The sequence below is a fragment of the Pleurodeles waltl genome, chromosome 12 (genome assembly GCF_031143425.1).
Source record: "Pleurodeles waltl isolate 20211129_DDA chromosome 12, aPleWal1.hap1.20221129, whole genome shotgun sequence".
In the NCBI taxonomy this organism is placed as follows: domain Eukaryota; kingdom Metazoa; phylum Chordata; class Amphibia; order Caudata; family Salamandridae; genus Pleurodeles; species Pleurodeles waltl.
Window position 1 is genome coordinate 521310078 of NC_090451.1, and position 24227 is coordinate 521334304.

A 24227-nucleotide genomic window follows, 5' to 3' on the forward strand; every position below is an offset into this window, starting at 1 on the left:
TTCTCAGCCTGTCCTTGTGTGCATCAGCATCATCTGGCGAAGGAGCAGGGGCACCAGCGAGTGGTGGAGCTGCAGTCCACGGGACCCAGGAGGCAGAGTTTACTGACGCCGAGGGGACCAGTGGGTTGGAGGGTGCGGGGAGCACCACGGAGGAGACAGGAGCTGATACTAATGACTCTGATTCCTCCTCTGAGGGAAGCTCCTTGGTGGTGGCGGACCCCTCTTTGATCACCCCAGCTACATCATCTTCGGTCACCCCCGTACCAGCACCGCCCTCCCAGTAGCCCCCCACCCAGTTGCCCGTGCCTGCTCACCCAGGAGGGTGGGTGTCTCCTTCGCCCCAGGCACCTCAAGCCCTGCCCCAGTCAGCCCTGCTGCCCTCACTGAGGAGGCTATTGACCTCCTGAGATGCATCAATGTAGGGCAGTCAACCACAGTGAATCCCATCCAGGGGCTGGCATCCCAGATGCAGCAATGCAATGCCTACCTGGAGGGCATTCACAGTGGCTTGGCTGCCCTACAGAGATCGTTTCAGGCTCTGGTCTCCTCTTTGACAGCAGCCAGTGTTAATGATTCTTCCGTCCCCCCTCCAACTACCTGTTCCCAGTACCAAAGCCCTCCCCCCCACCCATCCCAAGCACACAATCAGACCAGCACACGCCCAAGATGACAGCAGGACTCGCACAGACAAGCACAGGCACCACAGATCACACCACAAGCATACACACAGCCAACACACAGAAGCACACACAACAACAGCCACTCTCTACCCCTCCTCCTCCTCCCTCACAGTCACATCAGCACTCACACCTGCAAGCACTGCATCTTTAGTACCAGATCCTGCCACCTGTACAGCCTTGTCCCCAGTCACCACAACAGCAGACACGCAGACTAGCACCCCATTCACCACATGCGCAGTCACCACCACCATCACAGCCACAAGCAGCACACCCACCTCACTTGCAGACACCACCACAACATACATGCACACAACCTGTTTGTCCTCTTCCACCCTGTCTGCCCAACCCCCTCCCAAAACCCATAAATGCTCCCACTCAGGCACTCAGCAGCCATCCACTTCCCACATGCACCTGCAACCCAGTCCAGCACCCCTACTCCTCCTACAACCACTCCCTCTACCTCCACTCTCAAACCTGCTCCCACAGCCCGCCCCATTGTACTAAACAAACTGTTCCTTTCCCGCTTTTGACCTCTTCCCTCCTCCCCCACTCGTCCTGTCTGGAAAAGGAAGGTCCCGCTCCCCCAGCCCAGTACCTCCAGCTCCCAGTCCTCTCAAGTCCCTCCCCCTGCAGCAAAACCTAAGGGGCACAAGACTGGCACTCAGATCCCTGGCTCCAAGCCCACTCCTATGCCCCCTTAACAGAAGAGCAAAGGCCCATCCCCTCCCAAACCCAAGGACCCCCCCCCCCCAAAAAAAAACCAACGCCCTGAGGTGCCTGCCTTGAATAATGATGTCCCTGCCCAGTGGAGAGACTTGGGCTGTCAGGAGTCAAGTTGGGCCTTGTTTGTTGCCCTGTTGGTTGTTTCTCACATTGGACTGGCCAATGGCTCTTTGTACATAATTGTCGTATTGTTGTGGGCGCTATTCCCACAGGTTGGACCAAAGGTATTTGTCCTGGCTTTCTTTACTTCTGGCTTATGTTGCTGTTGGATTTCTCAGCAGATTGTTCTCGCTGTGTGGTATGTGTGTATGGTGTGTGTTGTGTGTGTGCGTGTGTCATTCTCCCCTCCCTCCCTTGTGTGCTAGGTGGCTGTACTCACCGTTGGCGTCGGCGTTGCTCCTCCTGGACTGCCATTGCGTGTTACAGCATGTCAGGGCTTCCAGCTCAGGTTCCATGGCAGCCTCAGAGTCCTCTGTGTCCCTGGAGGTGAGTGTCTCCTTTTCTATGATTAGTTTCCGCCAGGCTTTTTGTGGCGGTGGTCCCGCCCCAGAAATCCTGGCAGTGTGCTATGTCATCATATGGTGGGGTGGGAATAGTGTTCCACCAGCCTGAAGATGGCAACAGCCGTGGTCAGTGGCCAAACTGCACTGGTACTTTGGCTGTATATGGGAGGGATCACCGCCATTGTCATAATTTGGCAGTCTTCACCACCAGCCTGGCGACGGAACTACCGCCATCGCCGGCATGGCGGTCAGCTGACGGCCAGTGTCATAATGAGGGCTTTTGTTGCTGAGCAGGTCTGCTTCTCCTGGAAGTCTGAGTCTTTTTAGAAGGCAGGCAGGCTTCCTGGGTTTCTTGAAGCTATAGCTGCAGGGCGAGTCTTTTGAGGTCAGCAGGCAAGCCGGAAGCGTTGGTACCGAGTCAGCTGCTTCTTCTTCCTCTTCTTCTGCGGGGACAACTCTTCTTTGTCCTTCTTCTTTGTAGGCAGTCAGGATCTGAGTTCTTTGGTTTAGGGGTGCAATCTAAATACTCAATTTAGGGATGTTACAGAGAGTGCTAGGCGGTAGCCAATGGACTGACTACCTTTAGGGTGACTACACCCTTTCTATGACCACTTCTCCTGGGAAGTGGGCATAACCCTAACCCTAGTGGCCTAATTCCTTCTCAACAAGATGGAGGAATTTAAAAAGTAGTGTCCACTTCAGCTCGTCTACCTTAGGGGTGGGACTGACATGAAGTGGACACACCTCCTTATCTGCCTAATTTTCTCATCTGTGCTGCCACCACAAGTGGGGTCTGGACAGGGGGTTTGGTCATCGCCACCATTTGGAGATAACTGGTTTGCATTTCAACGGTGGCAAGGCCTTTGAAGATCCCCCCCCTGGAATGTTCATCCTGCTCTGGTCGAGGTGTTATCACCTCTGCCTAGAGTAGGCCTTTGTTGTGGGCCTCTAGGAGCATTGGCCCTCACCTCAGGCAGCCAGAACTTGGTCTAGGGTGGCTGCACTGGTTTGGACCAGTCAGTGAACACACCAGCAGCTGGGTAGGTTTTCAGGGGCACTTATGAGGTGCCCTCTGTGTGCATTTTATAATAAATGCATCACTGGGGTCAGTGAGGGATTATTATTCTCAGATGTTTCATACCAAACACCCCAGGATTCAGAGAAGTCATCAGATAGCTGGGGAACTCATAATGACCAGTGTCCATCACATGCATTTAAAATGGCTTCCCTGTGCACTTACTATGTCTCAGAATCTACCGAGACATAGCAGGGGCATACCTGCTCATGCATATATGCCCTCACATGTGTCTGGATGCACCCTGTCTTAGGGGCAACTTACACATGGCACATGTAGTGATAGGGAACCTGGCACACAGGGGTGTGTGACAGGTCGTGGTTTCAATTTAGCCTGCACCAACACACGCAGTCTACAATGGCAGCACTGTATGGGTTTGGTGAGGGGTCCTTAAGGGTGGCACAATTGGTGCTGAAGCCGTCAGAGACCTTCCTTACTATCCAAGGCCCTAGGTACCAGGGGTACCATTTACTAGGGACTTACAGTGGTAGCTAAAGAGTTTGCCAATTGTGCAAAACAAGTGTGAAATTTTGGGAAAGGAGATCTGGCACTGGGAACCCTGTTAGCAGGGACCCAGTGCACCAACAGTCAAAATCACACCAGAAACAAGGAAAAAAGTGGGGGCGTGACCATGTGAAAAGAGGTACTTCCCTACAGGCCTAAATACCCATGTTTGGTAACTCTCAACTGAAATGTACTCACCTGGGAGGATAACATTTGTATGGTGTGTGTAGTAGAGTGACCTGACTGCAACTCCCAGGATGCCTTGTGTCAGAAACTCCAAAACCCCAGTCCAGTGGTCACTTGTCCAAATACCCCTGTTTGGTGACTCTCAATTGAAGTTTACTCACCTGGCAGTGACCATGGTACAGATCATGCTCAACTCAGAGACCTGCCTGTCTACTTCATGCCATCTTGACCTGCTAACCCAAGATAAAACTATTTAGGACAGGAATGACACCTAACCCAGTGCGTACAACAAGTATTTCTAAGGCCTCAAGTTGCATCACCAGATTGGTACTGGCAGCAGACACATTGACACATCACTGTACACTTGATGACTCCAGTCACATATACAACAAAGTCCTGTGCTTGCCTGCATCCCACTCAACTAGGCCTCCAAATGGTCAAAGCTGTATGTTGCTGCTCCAGTGAGTTGCTTCACGGGTGGTAAGATGTCACTTTCGGTCCATCTTCCAAAGCGCAACTGATCTGCACATCTCATCAGCTGCTTGAGTCAAATAGTTGAGGCATGCTTCATAAGTCATGTCAAATAACCCAATACCATGATAACTTGGCAAAATAGGATTACCTACAACCTAATTATGATCAATGTCTCTGCTTACTGTAGCACAAACCCTTTGGAGGTAGATGTCACAATTCAACCAGTAACAATGTGTGTTCTTTATCAATAGGTCAAGCTGCCACTGGGCACATGGAGGCCACAGAACAGAGTACCTCTACCCCCTGGATGAAGTTCTCAATGATGACAACACACCAGGACTTGTGAACGTGGAGGAAGGTCTTGGCCTATCTGGGCAACCTGGTCAGATGGCAGCTGTGAGTCTCACTGTGGCCTCAGCGTCACCTCCCAGCCCTGTTGCTTCAACATTCCAATCAAAGATGCGCCCCCCCAACCTGTGTACCTAGCAGTTTCCACCAGCTTGTGCCCTATAGCCCTAGATCCTGAAGTGGAACTCGACAATCCAGAAACTGAGGGTCCAGGACCCAGTTGGAGATGGCACCCTTTGACAAGGGCACAGGCTTGTGGCAGTAGGGTGTGTGGGAGGGATGATGCTGGCCAGTGGAGTGAGGTCACTGGGGCTGCTGTTGTCCAGAACACCATCAGCCACGTCTTGGAGGTCTATCAGGAGCCACACAGCGTGATGGGCCAGGTGCTGACTGAACTCCGGGACATTAAGCAGCTGCAGAGGGTCATGATTGAAAAAATGGATGCCCATAATACCGAAATGGGCACCCTAACAGGGATGCTGTGGGAAATTTACACCACACTGATCAGGGCTTTATTCCCAACAACTATCCTTTCCTGTGTGGTAAGTACAGCATGCCTTAAATACATCTGTGGCGGACACAGGAAGGGAGGCCCTAACAGAGGCACAAACAGCTGCAGACAACCCTGCCTCTGCAGCAGCTGATCCCCCCTTCCTTGAAACCGAGGACATCCAGCAAAGAATCCAGGAGGTGTAGATGGCAAGACACCCACGACGTGCCAGCAATAATCCTCTTCCTTAAGGTCTTCCTTTGTGTGTCACACATTCACTCCGTGGACTGATCCTGAACCACCTTCCATTTCCAATGGGAGGAGTACTCTGGACTTTGGTCTTCGAATGGTGTGGCATCTACTCCATGATTAACCCCTTCACATTTGATTTTTGTTGAGTCATGTCACATATTTTTTCTGTTAGTCGAAGCTTCCCAATAAAATCACCTTTCACTAACTCATTGCTGTTTTTAATTTCACATTTAGCCATGTAGATATGTCAGACCATGTGAACCATACAATGATGATCCAAGGTACTTGTTCAAGATGGGATATGTTACATGTATACAGTGTCCAGCTCAGGATTACAACCATTCCACACAAACATATACATACAAGTGTCGGGTCAAAGAAGAAATGTTATTACATTGTTCAGCACATAGGCTGTCAAGATGTCTGAAAAATTGCAAATCATAAATGATTGCATCAAATTGAGTAAATGAACATATTTACAGGTACAGACCTCCAGACCATGGAAGGAACGGATTTGTCAGACAGCAATAAAGTGGTTGACGTCATCAGCTGGAGCCATTTCACCTACCACACCAAAGTAACCCAACATCATTTAATGCAAGACGCAGACAGGTGGCAGTACAACAGTTTCTGATCACAGGGTCTTTGCAATCCAGTGCTCATGCATCTGGTGGTATGACACAAACATATGTCAGTGATTTGGTACAGGCACTTTGGCCTACAATGATAAAAGACATCAACAGCTACATACAGGTCATACAAAAAGAGTGTTTAGACAATGTGAAGGGTAACTGACATGATTATGGCCTGTGACTACATATTTTCCGACCACATGATGACACACATGAAGCATCAGAGCTAACACAGGACAACAAATACGCCCAATGGAGTCTTCTAAATTTCTATCCAATCACTGTGCAAGCTGTCTTGGCACAGGTCTCCTACACACATAGTCGGTGACCTACATTCCCTGGAACAATCCATGTCCACTTTGTACGTCAGAACAGCATCACGTACCTGCCAATGTCACAACTCTGAAATGCCCAAATGATAATGTCATCGTGAAGATACCTGAACAAAGAACAAAACAAGGAGTATAAGCTTGAAACCATACATACGACACAAGTCATATAGTAAGCATCTGGAAAAAAAATTACATTGCAATATATCTGACACTAACAAATAAACATCATCAAGGTGGGGATGTGTCAAAAGCTATCTAATCAAACAGTCTTTGGTTGATTTTGGCTGCGTATCAGCTCCCTAACTATTTAAAAAAATCAACTTCACACATTCCCACAACTACAGTACATTGTACAGTCAAACTCATGACATCACATGACATACACTCATGAGAAAAAGCTGTTGAGGAGATCTTGTCACAAGTCAGTTTCTTCCTCTTCATCACTATCATCTTTATTTAGCATTTCAGGATTCTCACCTGGTGGCACTGCAGGCTCCCACTCCTCTGGGATGTAAGGGATATTCCTCCACAGGGCGATTTTGTGTAACATGCAGCATGCCACAGTGATCTGACACACTTTCCCAGGTGAGTAGAGGAAGGCTCCACCAGCCCTCCCTAGACAGCAAAATCTGGCCTTCAGGAGCCCAAAGGCCCGCTCCATTGCCCGTCATTTTCTTCCATGGGCCTCATTGAAGCGGACTTCCCCTGAAGTAGTTGGATTCCACTGCAGCGTCAATAACCAATGATGGTTTGGATATACTGAGTTTCCTGTTTTGGAATGGGATATAAGTGCAACATTGAGTCACTCACTTCATGATTGTAGCACTTGACATTGCTCACACACAATCAGAACAGATGTAACTTACCAATCAGTCAGGCCCTCTCTTATTGCAGTTGTGACATCAGCTGGGTTATGGTGCTGTTCTGCATTATGAAGGAACCGTGGGCTGATCCAGGGAAACAAGTGCAGACACTTGAGGTGTAGAGATCAGATAAACAGACAACTTGCACGTTGATTAAATTGAATTTTTTCCTATTGCAATAGTCTTGTTTAGTGGCCTGCAGTGGCACCACAGTAACGTGTGGGAGGCAGGTCAAACCATAGAAGTCACCCTTCACATTGCCAAATCCTCATATCTCTCTCAACACAAGACGGGACCTAGGTTGGGACATACCACCAGATATTGCCACTGTATGTTGGAAGGACCCTGTGGCCAGGACATGCAATACTGCCATGAGTCACACAATGGGTGGTATGCATGTAGGATAAATGTTTTCAAGCCTCAGATCTGGATCCAACTGATAGCATACATCCACTATTGTTTGCTTATTCAGACTGTACAGTTGAATTATGTGGTGTTCTTCCATGCTTTGAAGGTCTGGCAATGGACAGTACACTGGAGCTTGTTGCTTTCTCCCACTCCCAGGGTACCTATGTGTGAAAATACATGAGTCGGAGCATTAGTCATTGTGTCTACACCAATATACACGATGTATACCAACAGAATCATGTGACAAAGCATTTCAGACTTGAAATACATTACACCCAGTGCACATCACAGATGTCAACTACACAAAGGTCAATAGTGACCCCCATGGTTGACAAGACGTGTCCACAACATGGATTTGTGCAACACTCAAATATCTGCTCCTCAATCGCCCCTCAAAATATAACAGTATTTTCCAACCACCAGATATACCATCAGTGGACAGTGCACTGCCATCATATGCCATCTGTGCCCAGCAACACACTACACTGGTGATTGTGTGGTAGGACCTACACAACAAGGCTGATTTGGGGGTGTTTGTGATGATTCCACACACATATTGTGATGCATTTAACAGGGCCATATTCTGCTTTTCCAACCTCAAAATCGCGCATGCCTGACCTACTCCACAGGACATTAGGAACCTCCTGCGGCCGCCGGCAGAAGTTGTCCATGCCGTGGGCGATTCCAATCATGGCGCACACAGCCACAGGCTAACTTTATGCCTGTGGTAGTCGCGGGCCAATGGCTGTGCCTGTCAGTGGTAAAAACTGTTGGAAATGGCCCTTTTTGCAGGGTTGTCCCCAAACTTTTTGCCTTCTTCCTCCGATTTTGTGAGGTCTGTTTTTGCTGGTTTATTGCCTCTGCGCACTTTACCACTGCTAATCAGTGCTAAAGTGCAAGTGCTCCCTATAGAAATTGTACTGTTGATTGGTTTATCTATGATTGGCATATTTGATTTACCAGTAAAGTGCACTAGAGGTGCCCAGGGTCTGTAAATCAAATGCTACAAGTGGGCCTGCAGCACTGGTTGTGCCACCCACATAGTAGCCCTGTAAACATGACTCAGGCCTGCCATTGCAATGTCTGTGTGTACAGTTTTAAACTGCCAATTCGACTTGGCAAGTGTACCCACTTGCCAGGCCTCAACCTTCCCTTTTACTACATTTAAGGCACCCCTAAGTTAGGCCCTAGGTAGCCCTATTGGCAGGGTGCATGTATGTTTAAGGTAGGACATATGCTAGTGTGTTTTATATGTTATAACAGTGAAATACTGCCAAATTCGGTTTTCACTGTGCAAGGCCTATCTCTCTCATAGGTTAACATGGGGGCTGCCTTTAAATATCCTTAAAGCGCAGATTCTCTTTGAGAGCAGATAAAAATGTGGAGTTTAGGGTCTCTGAGCTCACAATTTAAAAATGCATCTTTTAGTGAAGTTGGTTTTTAGATTGTAAGTTTGAAAATGCCACTTTTAGAAAATAGGCATTTTCTTGCTTAATCCATTCTGTGACTCTGCCTGTTTGTGGATTCCCCGTCTGGGTCAGTTTCACAGTTGGGCTGTTCACACCTCTCCTCTAGACAGTGACACAAAGGGGGCTGGGGTGTAGCCTGCATAACTTGATTAGCCATCTGTGCTAGAGGGGAGGGGAGGAGTGGTCACTCACACCTGAAAGGACTGTGCCTGCCCTCACACAATGCCGTCTCCGACCCCCTGGTGAGTGTCTGGGGCCTGGCCTGGACAAGGAAGGATCTTGCAAATACTTGAGACTTTGCTTTGAAGTTTGTCAACTTCAAAGGCAGAACTGGGTATAAGAAGAAGACCCCAAACCCCAGACTTTTAGAATCTTTCTGGAATCAAGAGGAACCTCTGCCCAGGAGAAGAGCTTAAGGAGGAGTACTGTCCCTGTGCTGTGTTGCTTTGCTGGACTGGCCTGCAGTTGCTGCTTCTGCCTGAAAAGAGTGCAAAGGGTGAACTTTGCTGTATGTCCTGCTTGAGAAAAATTTCCAAGGGCTTGGAGTAGAGCTTGCCTCCTGTTGGAAGTCTCAGGGACACCAAAGACTTCAGTTTCCTCGACCTGCAACACTGGGAACTGTGTGTTTTGTGCTGTTCAAGAGGAGAAACCACTGCAATGCCGACAAGGACGCTGCTGGCCTGCACCGTGACCTGCCGCCACCGCACAGAGTCACTTTGCCCCTCTTCGCACTGCGACCCTGGTCTCACCGACGCCATCATCGGACGACTTCACCAAGCCGCTGCTCGCACCGTGACCTGTGGGCCCCGCACTCCGGCGTCACATGCTCACAACGCAGCCTGGTCATCCCCGCCGCTGCCGCTCCTGCTGACACCGGCGCCGCTGCCTGCACTGTGGCCTGTAGACCCCGCTCGTGAGGAGCACGAAGCACCGTCCCGTCCCGCACCGCAGCCCCGGTCCACCGACGCCAGCACCATCGGCTCAAGTGTTGTCACCAGGCGTCCTTGCCTGCACCGTGGCCTGCGGACACCGCTCGTGAGGGTCACGAAGCACCGTCCCGTACCGCACCGCTGGCTTGGGCCTACTGACGACAGCGCTCCCGAAACGACAACGACGCTGCCTGCACCGTGACCTATGGACACCGCACATTGCACCGCCCCGCTTCACACCGCAGCCATGGTCTTACCGATGCTGCTGGATGCCGTCACTGAGCCGCTGCCTGCACCGTGACCTGTGGTCACCGCACGTCGCATCGTCCCGCTTCGCACCGCAGCCCCGACGCCATCCACGCCAGCGCACCTGATTTCATCAGCCCGGAGTTCAATCCCCGAGGTGCGTGACTTCAAGGGCCTGACGACTCCTGCACCAACTCCGGAACCGACGCCAGCGACGCTGCTCTCCGGAGCTCACCGCGAGGATCACGACGCCCTGCAAATCCAAAGTACTGTTTGCGGGTCTTCCTGATACCGTAGCTGGCCCGCAACGCCACGGCCGGCCTGAACTGTTGGTTTAGTTGATCATGACACCGTGATAGCCCCAGGTGGAGCTATCGACTACAAGGAACTGTAGTTTTGAGTAAATCTTGCAGGATTCATATTTTTCTTACTGTATGTTGGATTTTTATCGTATTTGGTCTTGTTTTATATAGATAAATATTGGCTATTTTTCTAAAACTGGTGTGGTGTCCTTTTGTAGTGTTTTCACTTATTACTGTGTGTTAGCTGCAGATTCACCAGCATCCAACCCTCCACACCACCAGCCAGAGAACCCAACCACCTCCGCTGCATCCTCCTCAACACCCACTCCGCTCGCAAGCACGCCATCGAACTTTGGGACCTCCTAGACTCCACTGCCCCGACGTCGCCTTCCTGACGGAGACCTGTCTGAACGCCACCTCAGCACCAGACATCGCCATAGCCATCCCACAGGGCTACAAGATCTCCCGCAGAGACCGCACCAACGGAGTGGGAGGAGGAATTGCCATCATCCACAAAGACTCCATCAAAATCTCAACGAACACCGATGACAACCTCACAACCGCCGAGCACATGCACTTCCAGATTCACACCAACCCCAACACCACCCTCAGAGGAACTCTCATCTACAGACCTCCCGGATCCCGCCCACAGTTCAGTGACACCATCGCCGACCTCATCAGCACCCACGCCCTCGCTTCCACGGACTACATCCTCCTCGGGGACCTGAACTTCCACCTCGAGAACAACAACAACGCCAACTCCACCGCCCTGATCGACAACCTCGCAACCTCGGACTCAAACAGCTCGTAACGACACCCACTCACGCCGCTGGACACACACTCGACCCCATCTTCTCCGCAAGCCCCCACGTCTCCTTCAACCACACCACCGAACCACACTGGACCGACCACAGATGCGTCCACTTCACCTTCAAAAAACCCACCACACACCACCGCACCCAACAGCTACCACGCCGCTGCTGGGGCAAGGTCACCGAGGACCAACTGACTACCGCCCTTGCCCTGAGACCACCCACCGACCCCACCGACCCAGACACTGCAGCGACCAACCTCACACAGTGGATCAACGACTACGCCAACACCCTCGCCCCTCTCAAGACCTTTACAACCAACCACACCAACAAGAAAGCCGCCTGGTTCACCGAGGACCTCTGGATCTCCAAGCACACCTGTCGGAAGCTGGAGAAGAAATGGCTCCACGACCGAATACCAGACAACCACACAGCCCTCAAGAGCGCCACCCGCAGACATCACCAACTCATCAGGACCGCGAAGAAGACCGCCTTCAAGGACCGCCTAGACAACAACGCACACAACACCAAAGAGCTCTTCAGAACTCTCCAACCCCAGCTCCATCATCAACGACATCCCGCCATCTCAAGACCTGGCCACCTTCTTCCACCGCAAGATCACTGACATCCACGACAGCTTCAACCCCGACCCCCCCGCACCCACAACCGAGTCTACCACCCCTGCGACTACCACTCGCACCAGTCGCCTGACCGTCTGGTCTAGCGTCAGCGACGAAGACACCATCAAAACCATGAACTCCATCCACTCCTGATCCCCATCGGACCCCTGTTCTCACCACATCTTCAATAAAGCCAGCGCAGCCATTGCGCCCCACCTCCGGAAAACAATCAACTGTTCCTTCGAGACAGCAACCTTCCCAGAAAGCTGGAAGCACGCTGAGATCAACGCCCTTCTGAAGAAGCCCAAGGCGGACCCCAAGGACCTCAAGAACTTCCGTCCCATCTCCCTGCTCCCTTTCCCGGCAAAAGTGACTGAGAAGATTGTCAACAAACAGCTGACCCGCTACCTCGAAGTCAACAACATCCTGGACCCGTCCCAATCTGATTTTCGCAGTAACCACAGCACCGAGACTGCCTCATCGCCGCCACTGACGACATCCGGACCCTGATGGACAAAGGAGAAACAGCCGCCCTCATCCTCCTGGACCTATCAGCAGCCTTTGACACGGTCTGCCACTGCACCCTATCAGCACGCCTCCATGACGGCGGTATCCAAGAGAAGGCCCTGGCCTGGACCACATCCTTCCTCTCCAGCAGAACCCAGAGCGTCCACCTCCCACCCTTCCGCTCCAAAACCACTGAGATCATCTGCGGCGTCCCACAGGGATCCTCCCTCAGCCCAACACTGTTCAATATCTACATGGCCCCCCTCGCCCACGTCGCACGACAACACAACCTCAACATCATCTCCTACGCCGACGACACCCAGCTGATCATATCCCTCACCGAAGATCCCCACACCACCAAAGCTAACCTCCACCGAGGAATGAAGGCCGTAGCCGACTGGATGAAGGACAGCAGACTGAAGCTGAACTCAGACAAGACGGAGGTCCTCATTCTCGGACCCACCCCATCAGCCTGGGACGACCCTTGGTGGCCCACGTCACTAGGCACAGTCCCGGAATCCACGGACCATGCACGCAACCTGGGGGTCATCCTCGACTCCACTCTCTCCATGACCAGGCAAGTCAACGCCGTCTCCGCATCCTGCTTCAACACCCTCCGTATGCTCCGCAGGATCTTCAAATGGATCCCCCTCGACACGAGAAAAAACGTTACCCAGGCCCTCATCACCAACAGACTCGACTACGGGAACGCCCTCTACTCAGTAACTACAAACAAGCTCCTGAGACGACTCCAATCCATCCGGAACGCCTCGGCCCGACTCATCTTCGATGTCCCCCGCCGCAGCCACATCACACTCCACCTGAGAGGCCTGCACTGGCTCCCCGTCAACAAAAGGATCACCTTCAAGCTCCTGATTCACGCACACAAAGCACTGCACAACACCGGACCCACCTACCTCAACAACCGACTCAGCTTCCACACCCCCACCCGAAGCCTCCGCTCAGCCAACCTCGCCCTCGCCACAGTCCCCCGCATCCGAAAAACCACTGCCGGCAGCAGATCCTTCTCCTACCTCGCCGCCAAGACCTGGAACACTCTCCCCATCATCCTACGACAGACCCAGGACCTGCTGGCCTTCAGAAGACTCCTCAAGACCTGGCTCTTCGACCAGTAGCACCCCCCCCTCCCCAGCGCCTTGAGACCCTCGCAGGTATGTAGCGTGCTTTACAAATGCAGTGATTGATTGATTGGTTATGTGCAAATGCTTTACACATTGCTTCTGAGATAAGCCTGACTGCTCGTGCCAAGCTACCAAGGGGGTGAGCAGAGGTTATCTGAGCAGGTATCTCCCTTATTCTGAAGGCAGGGTCCCTAATGGACAGGGTGCAAACCGACTGTCAACTAGAGACCCCATTTCTAACAATAACCATGTATGTGGCATACATGTACACCACGTTTTGCAAAATCAGTCACTTGACTGCTCCCATCAATACCTCCACCACTTCAGCTGCAGCGTGCTGCCTCTGGGAGCAATCATGCCACAGCCAGCAGGTGAAAGGGCCCCTGCCTTCTCTCCAGAGGAGCTGGAGAAGCTTGTGGATGAAGTCTTTCCCCTGTATGGTCAGCTCTATGGCTGACCAGAGGAGCAGATAAGAGTCTCATAGGCACAATTGACTCTGTACAACACCATCCTTTCCCTCATCACACGCACAATGTGCCCCTGTGTGCCAGTTAGACTTCTTGTGTGCCTGTTGTTGCAGTTTGTGTGGTATCAATGGGATGTACATGGTGCTGGTATTGGAGAACAGTACTGTATGTTTTGGACATTCACATTGTGTTGTGTGATGGGTTTTGAGGCCCTAGATCCTCCATGTGTTGGATGCATATATATAGGCAAGGAGAATTTACTGCCATATAATTACATTTCTTTGAATATGACGGTTGTAAATGTCAGACAAAATGTATGTGCATTACAGCATGGGCTGTGTATGCATCTTGTTTGAGTCATTTGAGGATCTTGTAAGCAATGTGTATTGTGCCACAGATCTTTCACCCAACATGTGGCCTTGCCAAATTGTTGTCTGGAAGGCATATCATGACTCACTGTGCCAGTCAGGTTGCAACACAAGCCAGAAGCCACATTGTTGATAGCCACATGATGTACTGTGTTGCATGGAAGTGATGGAAATATGAGTTTCAAGTAAGTTCTGTATGCTCGGCCTGCAGAGAACAAGCCCGTTAAATGTATCTTCCAGTATGGGACATGATCCAGGCTGTGGAAGAGTCACTATGGATGTGCAACTGTGGCACTCTGCCCACTTCCTGCAGATCCTGTCATGTGGCCAATATGAGGCTCTAGTGGCACAACTTGCCGTGAATGCTTTAGCCCATTGACTAGATTAGAATTGGGTTCTGAGGTAAATCCCTGAACTAGCCCATGTGTGCATTTTGATTCATTGTCAATGTGTGCCTGTGACTCATGGTAAGTCTCTTACTCCCACAGCTCTGTTGTCACTGTCAGATAAGTCATATTTGTTCAGTACAGGTTTATTTCACAATTGACAAACCTACAGTGCAAATAACGTGTTGATTCCAGAGAGGCCATGACATGTGGCTCAGTAGCTTGGTAACATAGCAGAAATTGAACCAGACATACCTTTATATGTTGGATGTCATCCGTAGGTTTGTAGGTTTGCCACAAATGTTCAAATGTATGTTCTGTGGTACAGGTACATAGGACAGAAACCCACCCTGAAGTGGCATGAGTCGGCATTTGGTAGGCCACATGTCCACACATGCACAGGGTAGAGACTTACACTGCCCACCATGCCAGCCCTTTAATCATCACTCAAGTCTTAAGGTGAAGTCTGTACTATGATATTTGCCTGTAGGGACTGTATGCATTGAGTCAATGTAGCAGAGTGTAAATGTGATGGTTCAGTCAGGACCAAGGAGGTTACCCTTCAGAAGCCACAATGGTGTGTAATGTTTCATTGTGGCTCACATCACAGTACATGTTACTTAAGCCTCAGCTACCTGATGCCAGTAGGCCTGCTTAGTCATTATTGGTGATGAGCAGAGTAGTGGGTTAGTCTGCAGATAACTCCAAAAGTGTGTAGTCATGTCCCTGTACTTATCAGCATGTGTGCTTTACACTTGTGGTGTGTTGACAAGTTGCAAATTATGCGCTTGGTGTTTCTGACATGTGTGTGACATAATCATTTGTGCAAAAACTTGTGTTTGTAATCTATTGATTTGTCTCTTGTATCCATACAGGTCAACACCATCAGAAGAAGGGCTTTTGGAGAGCATGGGGGGTTCATAGCCAGTGGAGCGCCCACTGTCGGAAAGGGTGGGGGGACCTGAGAGTTGGTCCCGGAAGATCGCTGAGGTCCAGCTAGGACTGTCTTCCCAAAGTGGGCAGGGCGCATGTGGGAGCCTGACCCTCCCACCCAATGGCCTGCATTCTAGCAGTGGACTACTCACAGTTTGATGGGCGTTTGAGGAGAACACAGCAGCCACAAGGGGGTGAGTCCAGGGCATATTCCTGCCTGTCACATATTTACAAGTTGATGTGTTAGGTTTGGCCATCTCCCCCTAAAGATTGGGGATGGGCCATGTGTGATACACAAGATGAGTAACTGTGTAGGTATAGAAGTTGGTGCATGCTGATATGGCTTGCCTATTAGCCCAGGGACCTAGGACACAACCGAGTACAGTCCACACACAATTTGCTCTCCAGGGCTAATGCATGGCTATGTACAGTGATAAGTCATTTTGGTTGTTGTGGATGTAATTTGTACACAACAGTCCACTGCTCTTCAGTGAGACAGCCCAAACAAAATTAAGTGATGGATCACTGTCCTCAGTCATGTGTCTGCTCAAGTGAGTAAACTGGCATCTGCCCCCAGAGACCACAAATCTTCAGTGTGTCACGAGTGCTGGTGCCTCACTACTGTCTGTCATGTGAAGGTGGCCATCATACATGTGACACAGCATACATTGTTCTTTGTGTGCAGCTACAGATCACCACTTTCCCTTGGTAAGAGTGGGGAATGTCCATTGTCATGATATGTGTGACATCACTATTACCAATATTCCTTGTGCTTACATGTTAGCATGTGTTTCTTACACTTTTGACAAATTATTTTCATTGCTGTTTCATGCATGGTCTATCTGTCTTGATGGGAGGATTTCTGTAGTCCCTCACATATGAGCACACGCCAACATGTGTTTGGAATTGAACGTATGTCAAGTGGCTACATTTTATGCGGTGCCACAGGCAGGAGTGTGTCACCATTGATTGGTGGCTCACACATACCCTCATTTGTGATTGCATGCCATTTGGCATGTAAAACTGCAGTAGCTATGAAAGACATTGCAGGTAGAACTACAGTTTTTGCCCACAATGTGCATTTCCATTCCATTGATGTGGCATCATGCAGACAAGTACTCTGCACATGTGAAATGGGGAAGGTTTGTTACCTGGCTGTTTGCATGCATCATGGAGTGAGTTGCAGTTATGTGGGAATCATATGTGTACACCCATTCATTCATGGAAATCTGGGTTTGCAGGACCAAAATGGAGACAGTAAAATAGCTTTCCATTGGGCAACATGTTGAGGGCCTTCTACAAGTACTTGAGAATCCCTGGGTCTCTCCAACATTCAATGGACTGTTGACTTCTACTTACGCAATCAGGGTATGTCATTGTCAAGGGTGCCATTCAAGAGATTTTAGAGACATATCTCCCTGACATTGTGTACAATTTGTCTACAGTGTACATTTCCATGCTAGATGTGTAGTATATCTGAGCAATTTTAGTGCAACCTCCATGACTCCATTAGAACAATTTGCTCATGGTGAAGTGAGCATTGTTGATTTGTTTGCAGTGTGACATGGGTATTTCCATCTTCCACCTTCTTCAGACCACTGTACTTCCGTCAGCAACATGCCAGGATTTTGGACCATCATTTCCTATTATTCTGCTATTGTGTATGTGACAAATAGATATTTGCATGACCTTGTGTGGGATCTGTGGGAATGAACTTGCCATTGCCCTCCTGTTGTATGACAACAGGTAACTGAGGTATGCTCCATGAGGCAAACCATTGAATGTGATGTGGTCTCCTACTTGTTCAATGGTTACTGTGTTGCACAACTTCACCCATGCAATTGGAGTTGTCTGAGATTCTGATTTTCCTGTGGACAACTGTTGATAGTTCATGTGGCATGCATATTATGTGGTAAATGTAGGAGCCACTTTGATGGAGTGTGTTGCTGGGGCCTATTTTACGTCATGGTAATATTTGCTAATCACAGCTGTTGTTCAAGTGTGATCAGGAACATGCAGTGACCCTATTTGTCTTTTTATTTGCAGCATTATCCCAGGCAAGCTAAGGAGACAGAGTGGAACCAACTGGGGAAGCACCTGGCCACTGTACCTTCAGTCATGACACCACTGATACAGAGTGACCCTGTGGCCTGGAGAGTGAGGGGAGTGCCATGGAGGACACAGGATCGACCTCGTCATCATCTGATTCTACCTCCAGCGGCCACTCCCTAGTGGTGGCTGACCCATCAGGACCTGCGCCTGGACCATCCTTGTCAACCACCCCCAGTTCTATTGCCACCCTCCCTTTTGCTCCAAACCCAGTAGGCTGTGCCCGCTCACCCAAGAGGGCAGGCACTCCTTCGTCCCAGACACCTCACTCCCAGCCCCTGTTACCTCTGCTTCCCTGAGTGAGGAGGCTATTGACCTCCTGAGGAGTATCTCTGTGGGGCAGACTGCCATTGTGAATGCCATTCAGGGTTTGGCCAGCCAACTTCAGCAGACAAATGCTTACCTGAAAGGCATTCATAGTGAAATGTCTGGCCTACAGAGATCCTTTCAGGCTCTCGTCTCCCCACTGACGGCAGCCATCCACCCGCCACAATCCTCCCCCCAACACCTCCCTCTTCCCAAACCAAATTCCCTGACTCCCTATCTGTCCCGAACACACAGACACATCCGCACGCAACCACCTCAACACACACAAGCACCACAAGACACTGGCACGCAAGCATGCAACAGTCACCCACAGACAACACAACAGCCACCATTCCCACAAACACCCCCACCACCCCCCACCAACCCACACACCACAACCACCATACCTAAAGACACCACCACAGCCCCTAGTGAAACAACCACCACACCCATCATACACCCAGACAACACCTCATAACCCACACACCTCAGACCCCAAACCCTCAGACACCACCACAAAACCCACAGGCACATCCCCCTCATTCACCATAGCCCCAGGCACCACCCCTGCACACATAGACATATCCACCACATCCACCATTCCCAGAGACATCACCCCAACACACACAGAGACATCCATCACGTCCACCATACCCAAGACACCACCCCAACCCCCATACACATATCCACCACTCCCACATCACCCAGCACCTCCACGTCACAGCCCCCAAGAACCACAAGCACCCACACTCACACATGCAACAGACACCACCCAAACCCAAGTATACCTCACACACTCACATACCAGAGGCATCAACACCCACAGGCAAGATCATCACTCCCTCATCCTCCAAATCCCAAATCCCTTCTGATGACCCTTCCCTTTTTCCGAAAGGAAGTTTCCATTTTGACCTTGCCCTTTCCCCTGTTACCTCCACCCCACCTCTGAAACCCAAGAGGCCCCCACCCACATCCCAACACATCCTTTCCACATCCAAGTCCTCCCCTGCCATACCTATCCCCACTGCAATCACCCATATTCCTCCCTCCAAAGAAGAAGCTCATCCCAAAAAAGAAACAGTCCACCCCTCCCAAACCCACACCCACCCAACCCAAATCTGACTCCACCCCACCCAAGCATGACCCCTGAGGTGCCTGCATGCCAACTTGGTGGCCCTTCCTGTGGAGGTTCCCTGGCAGTGATTGGAGTCAAGCTTGGGCACAATCATTTGCATGGATTAGTATATGGATTGGCCGAAGGTCTTTGCTCTTCAGCGTTTGCTGTTAATAAACCCAAGTTGCTGTTTTATTGTGTACACATTTGTCCTGCTATTACATTTCTACCTTTTTGTTGTTCCTGAGTAATTTGTGTTCTATGCCGACAGTTGTGTGTGTTTCACCCTGACTGCTAATTCATTTGCTGTTGTTGGCAAGTTCTGAATTTGTGGCTAGTGCTGGTGTCCCTCACGGCAATGGTAGATGTTCACTGTATAGGTGTGTGTTTGTTAATCCAACTGGGGTGTCGTTGCATTGTGTTTCGTTTGATATGGTAAGTATTTAATCTTGGGTTGGCCAATATCAGCATGTATAGTGTTAGAATTGTACCCTTGATGTGGAATGGATATTTGTCTCATGTGTGAAAGCTATAGTCTTGTTTGTCCACACATCGAGGGTGTTCAGTTGTGCTACTTTCCTTTAAATTTGACTACCCTTGTCTATTTTGACATGTCTACCTTCCAGCTACTTCATCTATTTGTACGGCCCATGGTGTTGCTGGTGTATTTACTTCCTTGACATGGAATTACACATTTGGCAGATAGGCATGTTACTTGGCTCTACTATTGGTTGTCTCTAAGATACATAAAGGGCCAGTTCCTGTGCAAACGGTGTTTTGGGGCATGTGCAAAGTGAAACGTGCCCAAGGGCACCATCCTTCCAGGAGTGGTCCTGGTGTGCCCATCCCTATCGTGCAGGTACTGATTGCACTGTGAGCTCTGGATATTTGTCTCACAAAATATTGTGCATCCCATTGACCTTGCATTGTGTTGCAATGTGGGTGATATGTGTGGGTCCACTACAGGGATGTTTCATGGGAGGGGTATTTGTGTGTAAACGACACATCTATACATGTGTCTTCAATCTGAAGACAGTCCATGGTGTGAGAGCAATGCAAAGGCATCAGTTGAATTATATGTGATGCTGATGTGGTGTTGCTGTTGTGGGACACAATGTTCTGTACAATTCACTGTCCCTGTGACTAAGATGAGCAGACAAGTATTTTAGTGGAGTGTGGCAGTGCGGTGTCAATGACCTTCCCAAAGAGGACGTTTTATGACTGAGAATGTTTCATTAGTTGTGAATTACTCTGACCCAGGACACAATGACAAGTTTACTGGGTCCACGTAGTGTGACCCCCATATCATGTGGATGACACTGCAACAATCTGTTCTTAAGCTTAATGACACAGGTAGGTGTGTGTTCTTACCATCGGTTGCGTCCACTGCGGCATGGATTTTGTGCTCCATCTATGAGCAGCAGCAGCGGCAGGACATGTGTGATCAGCTCCATGGCAGCATAGGAAGTGTGATGCTCCCTGCAGGTGACTTCCTTCCTTAATATTCTATGTTTCCGCCTGCTGGAATGTGGTGGGTGGTAACGTTGACCGAAAGCAACATCATAATGGCTCCGGCAGAAACACTCTCTCCGACAGCCTCACTGTCTCACCACCGCAGCAGTCTGTGCTGCCTGGCGGTGCCGGAGGGACCGCAGCAGTTTCTCCTCTATGGAACCATATGCATCATAATACGGTGGTCCGATAACCAAGCCGATGGCAGTTGGACTGCCGCCGCTGCCATAGCAGTCTATGGACCGCCAAACTGGTAATGAGGCCCTAAACAACAAAGTGGTGACTGTCACTTGCAGGACAGACAACTGGTGCAATTCGTTTTTCTCTGTTTATAAATAATTCCCTTGTTGGCTCCTGTTATTATTTCACATCACACAGATAACGATAATACAGACTAAAAGCCGTTGTTAATGCATCTCTGCTCAGTCAATCAATGTAACTTTATTTGGTTCATAAATAAACCATAAAAGCATGTACATCAAATATCCCATTAAAAAGTCAGGTTAGTCTACATTCACAAGTTACAGAAATACTTAAAACTGCATGCTTCCTGCAAACAATGTTAAAAACCAGAACAGAAACATGCACATTAAAATTAAAATATGACTCTCCATGCAAAGATTATCTTGCCCACTCAAAGTGCATAGTGCCTCATGAACGAACTGCAGAGCGAAGAAAAGAACTAACACAATCACATGCCTCTGCATCTGTGAGTAGCTGAAGACATTGGTAGGCCTCGATACAATTCCTGAGGTTCCTAAGTTTTAAAAATGGAACCAAGTACCTCCTAGTATAGATCTAATAAAAGTTCAGAAAAATAAGAAATGCAGCATCGATTGGCTTGAGGCCTCATCACATGGGCAAAATCTACTTAGAGCTACAAAGCGCGTTCTTAATCGTGCCAGCTCTAAATCAGAGCAATAATGAATAAGTCCAATGTTCTCTTTTAATCCATAGGTAGCTAATACTGTGGTTAAATACTTATAACTTACTACTGATGGTTTAAAGCGTTAAATACTTTCCCTTCCCGCTTGGAGCTGAGCTAACAACGCAGCTTGTACCATCTTGTTATCCGTAGCAGTGCAAGATGCGCTATCCGTCAAAATATGGGGCAAGCCAATCTAAACAATTTTTTGACGTGCGCCAACCACGGAATCATAGATCTCTGACCACATGACAAGCAATCAGTTATTATATCTCTGGTTAATGCTGACTCTTCTTTCTTCCAAATAGAGAGCCACAATAAAGGGGCTCTAAAGCGAATATAATCACTTAAGTAGGCAACATCCAATTCCCTATGGCAAAAGTTGTGGGAACTCGAGGGGAGGACAGTCAGTGTTTTCCTAAGAAAGTGATTCTCTTCACTCTGCAATGTCCTATAATCTTTTAAGCCCCGTATGCCAGCCCCATATGTTGCTATTGGGACACATTGTGCAGCATAAACCTGCAACAACGGGGCGAATGCCCTCTCTCTTGATGGACAGGGGAGGCTGTGAAGAACCCATAGCTCTGGACAATTTTGCCCTACATGTTGCCACGTGTGGTGCTCACGATCCTGATGAGCTAAAAGACACCCCAAGTTAGGGAAAAGTATCAGTACTTGTTATGCAATGTCTACCTTCTTGGATAGTCACAGGTTTAGCACGCTTAAGGCCACAAGTCACAGTAAATGATTTTGAATAGTTTCTTCTTAAATCAAGGGCGACCATAAACTGGACAAATGAGTGCACTAACTTGCACAATGCTTTGGGGGTACGCGCACAAAGAACAGCGTTGTCAGCGTACAGCAAAGCAGGCAGCGAAGCAGCATTAATCCTGAGCACTTCAGTGGTACTTAAAATGAGCTCAGGGGCTAATTTGTTAATGTAAAGGATGAATAACAATGGTGTGAGAATGCAACCTTATCAGACTCCCTGATTAACACAGATTTCATTCGATACCTCACTGTTCTGACCAAACCTAACTCTGGCCTCTGTATTGGTGTGCTATAATATTAACAGAAGCACCAGGTTCGGGTCAAGTCCCATCTCAGAGAGCAGCTCCCATAGCTTTGTCGGATTGACACAATCGAAAGCCATTGAAAGCTGCATAAAAGCCAGATAAATAGGGGACTTCTTGGCCACCGTATATTTCCCAGTAATTAGACTTAAATATAAGCATTGTTTTGACTGTGCCAATTCCAGAACGAAACCCATACTGACATGCACTTAGAATATTATCTTGAGCCCATTGCAATATCCTATTATAGAAAACTACTTTTAGAGTTCAGATGTTTCGTTGCAACCTTGTCTCGTTAGTTGGCTGTCTACCTTCTTCATAAATTTGATAAACTGGGACACGACATGTGGAAATTCCACTCCATACAGAAAATGATAGCATGACTGGCATGTACATATTTCGTAATGGTTAAAAAGCCTTCAAAACCAAAGTCTGCATTAATTCAGGTGCATTGTGCAAGTGCAGAGCAGAAGGGCCAGTGTTTCTTTTTGTGGAGTGCAAATTCTGCAGTTTCTAGTGGGCTGATGATAAGGTCTCTTCGATTGACGGTCGTAAGAAGAAAGCAGACCTAATCATAGTTTCAAAAGTCTGATTTTATAATGAGCTTTGAAAGGTTCCACTAAGTACGACTGCCCAAAAGAAGCTTAATAGGAAGCTATTGTGAACCATCCTTGGGGTCTTTTGCTAATTTCTTTCTTTATCCGTCACAGAGGAGATTTTTTTGGGTTGGTTTTTAGGTATTTTTTTTAAAGGGTGCGTGGAAGTCCCTGTTGCCACATGGATTCAGTGTTTATGGGCAGAAGGGCTAAGATGACAAAAGATGACCATGCATTTGACTTTGTCATGAAACCTAATTTGATCTCCTCCCAGTTATATGATTTTGCATATCTATGCATGTCTTACTGTAGCACATAGGCCTGCCTACGCGGTGACCTCCCCAATGGAGTTATTAAACCTGAGTATTTGTCCGCTGGCCTAGCGGTAAACAGACTACAGCATTGCCTCTGACTCCTAATCAAGCTGGTGGCAATGCTGTAGCCTGCAGGGTGCACCAGCACCCTCACAATGCTCGTGAACATTGCGATGCTGCTGGCCAGGGGAGCCCCCTGGGACTCCCTTCACCCGTTCCCTCACAGTTTTTTCATGACTGTGCTACTGCCATGAAAAGGCTGGCAGAGAACAAAGTCGTAATCCCCAGGGCAGCGCTGCTTGCAGAGCTGCCCTAGCAGATTAGGACCTCCACCTATCTCCAGACTGCAGAGATCTCTGATCCTGGTGGAGCTGGCGGTTTCCTGGCGGCCCGACTGTCAGGATTGTAATGTGCATTCGCGGCGGTCCGACCGCCATTCAAGAGTCTGGCAGTCTAGTGATCCCCGTCTTTGTAATGAGGCCCATAGTTTGAAAAGGCCATTTTTTTAGCAATATGTTCCTCCACTAAAACGAACTCTAATCAAATCTCTGCCTGGGAGATATTCAGTAGGAGACTAAATACTAACTCACACACCTTACATTGACTTATGTTAAAAAAAGGACGAAA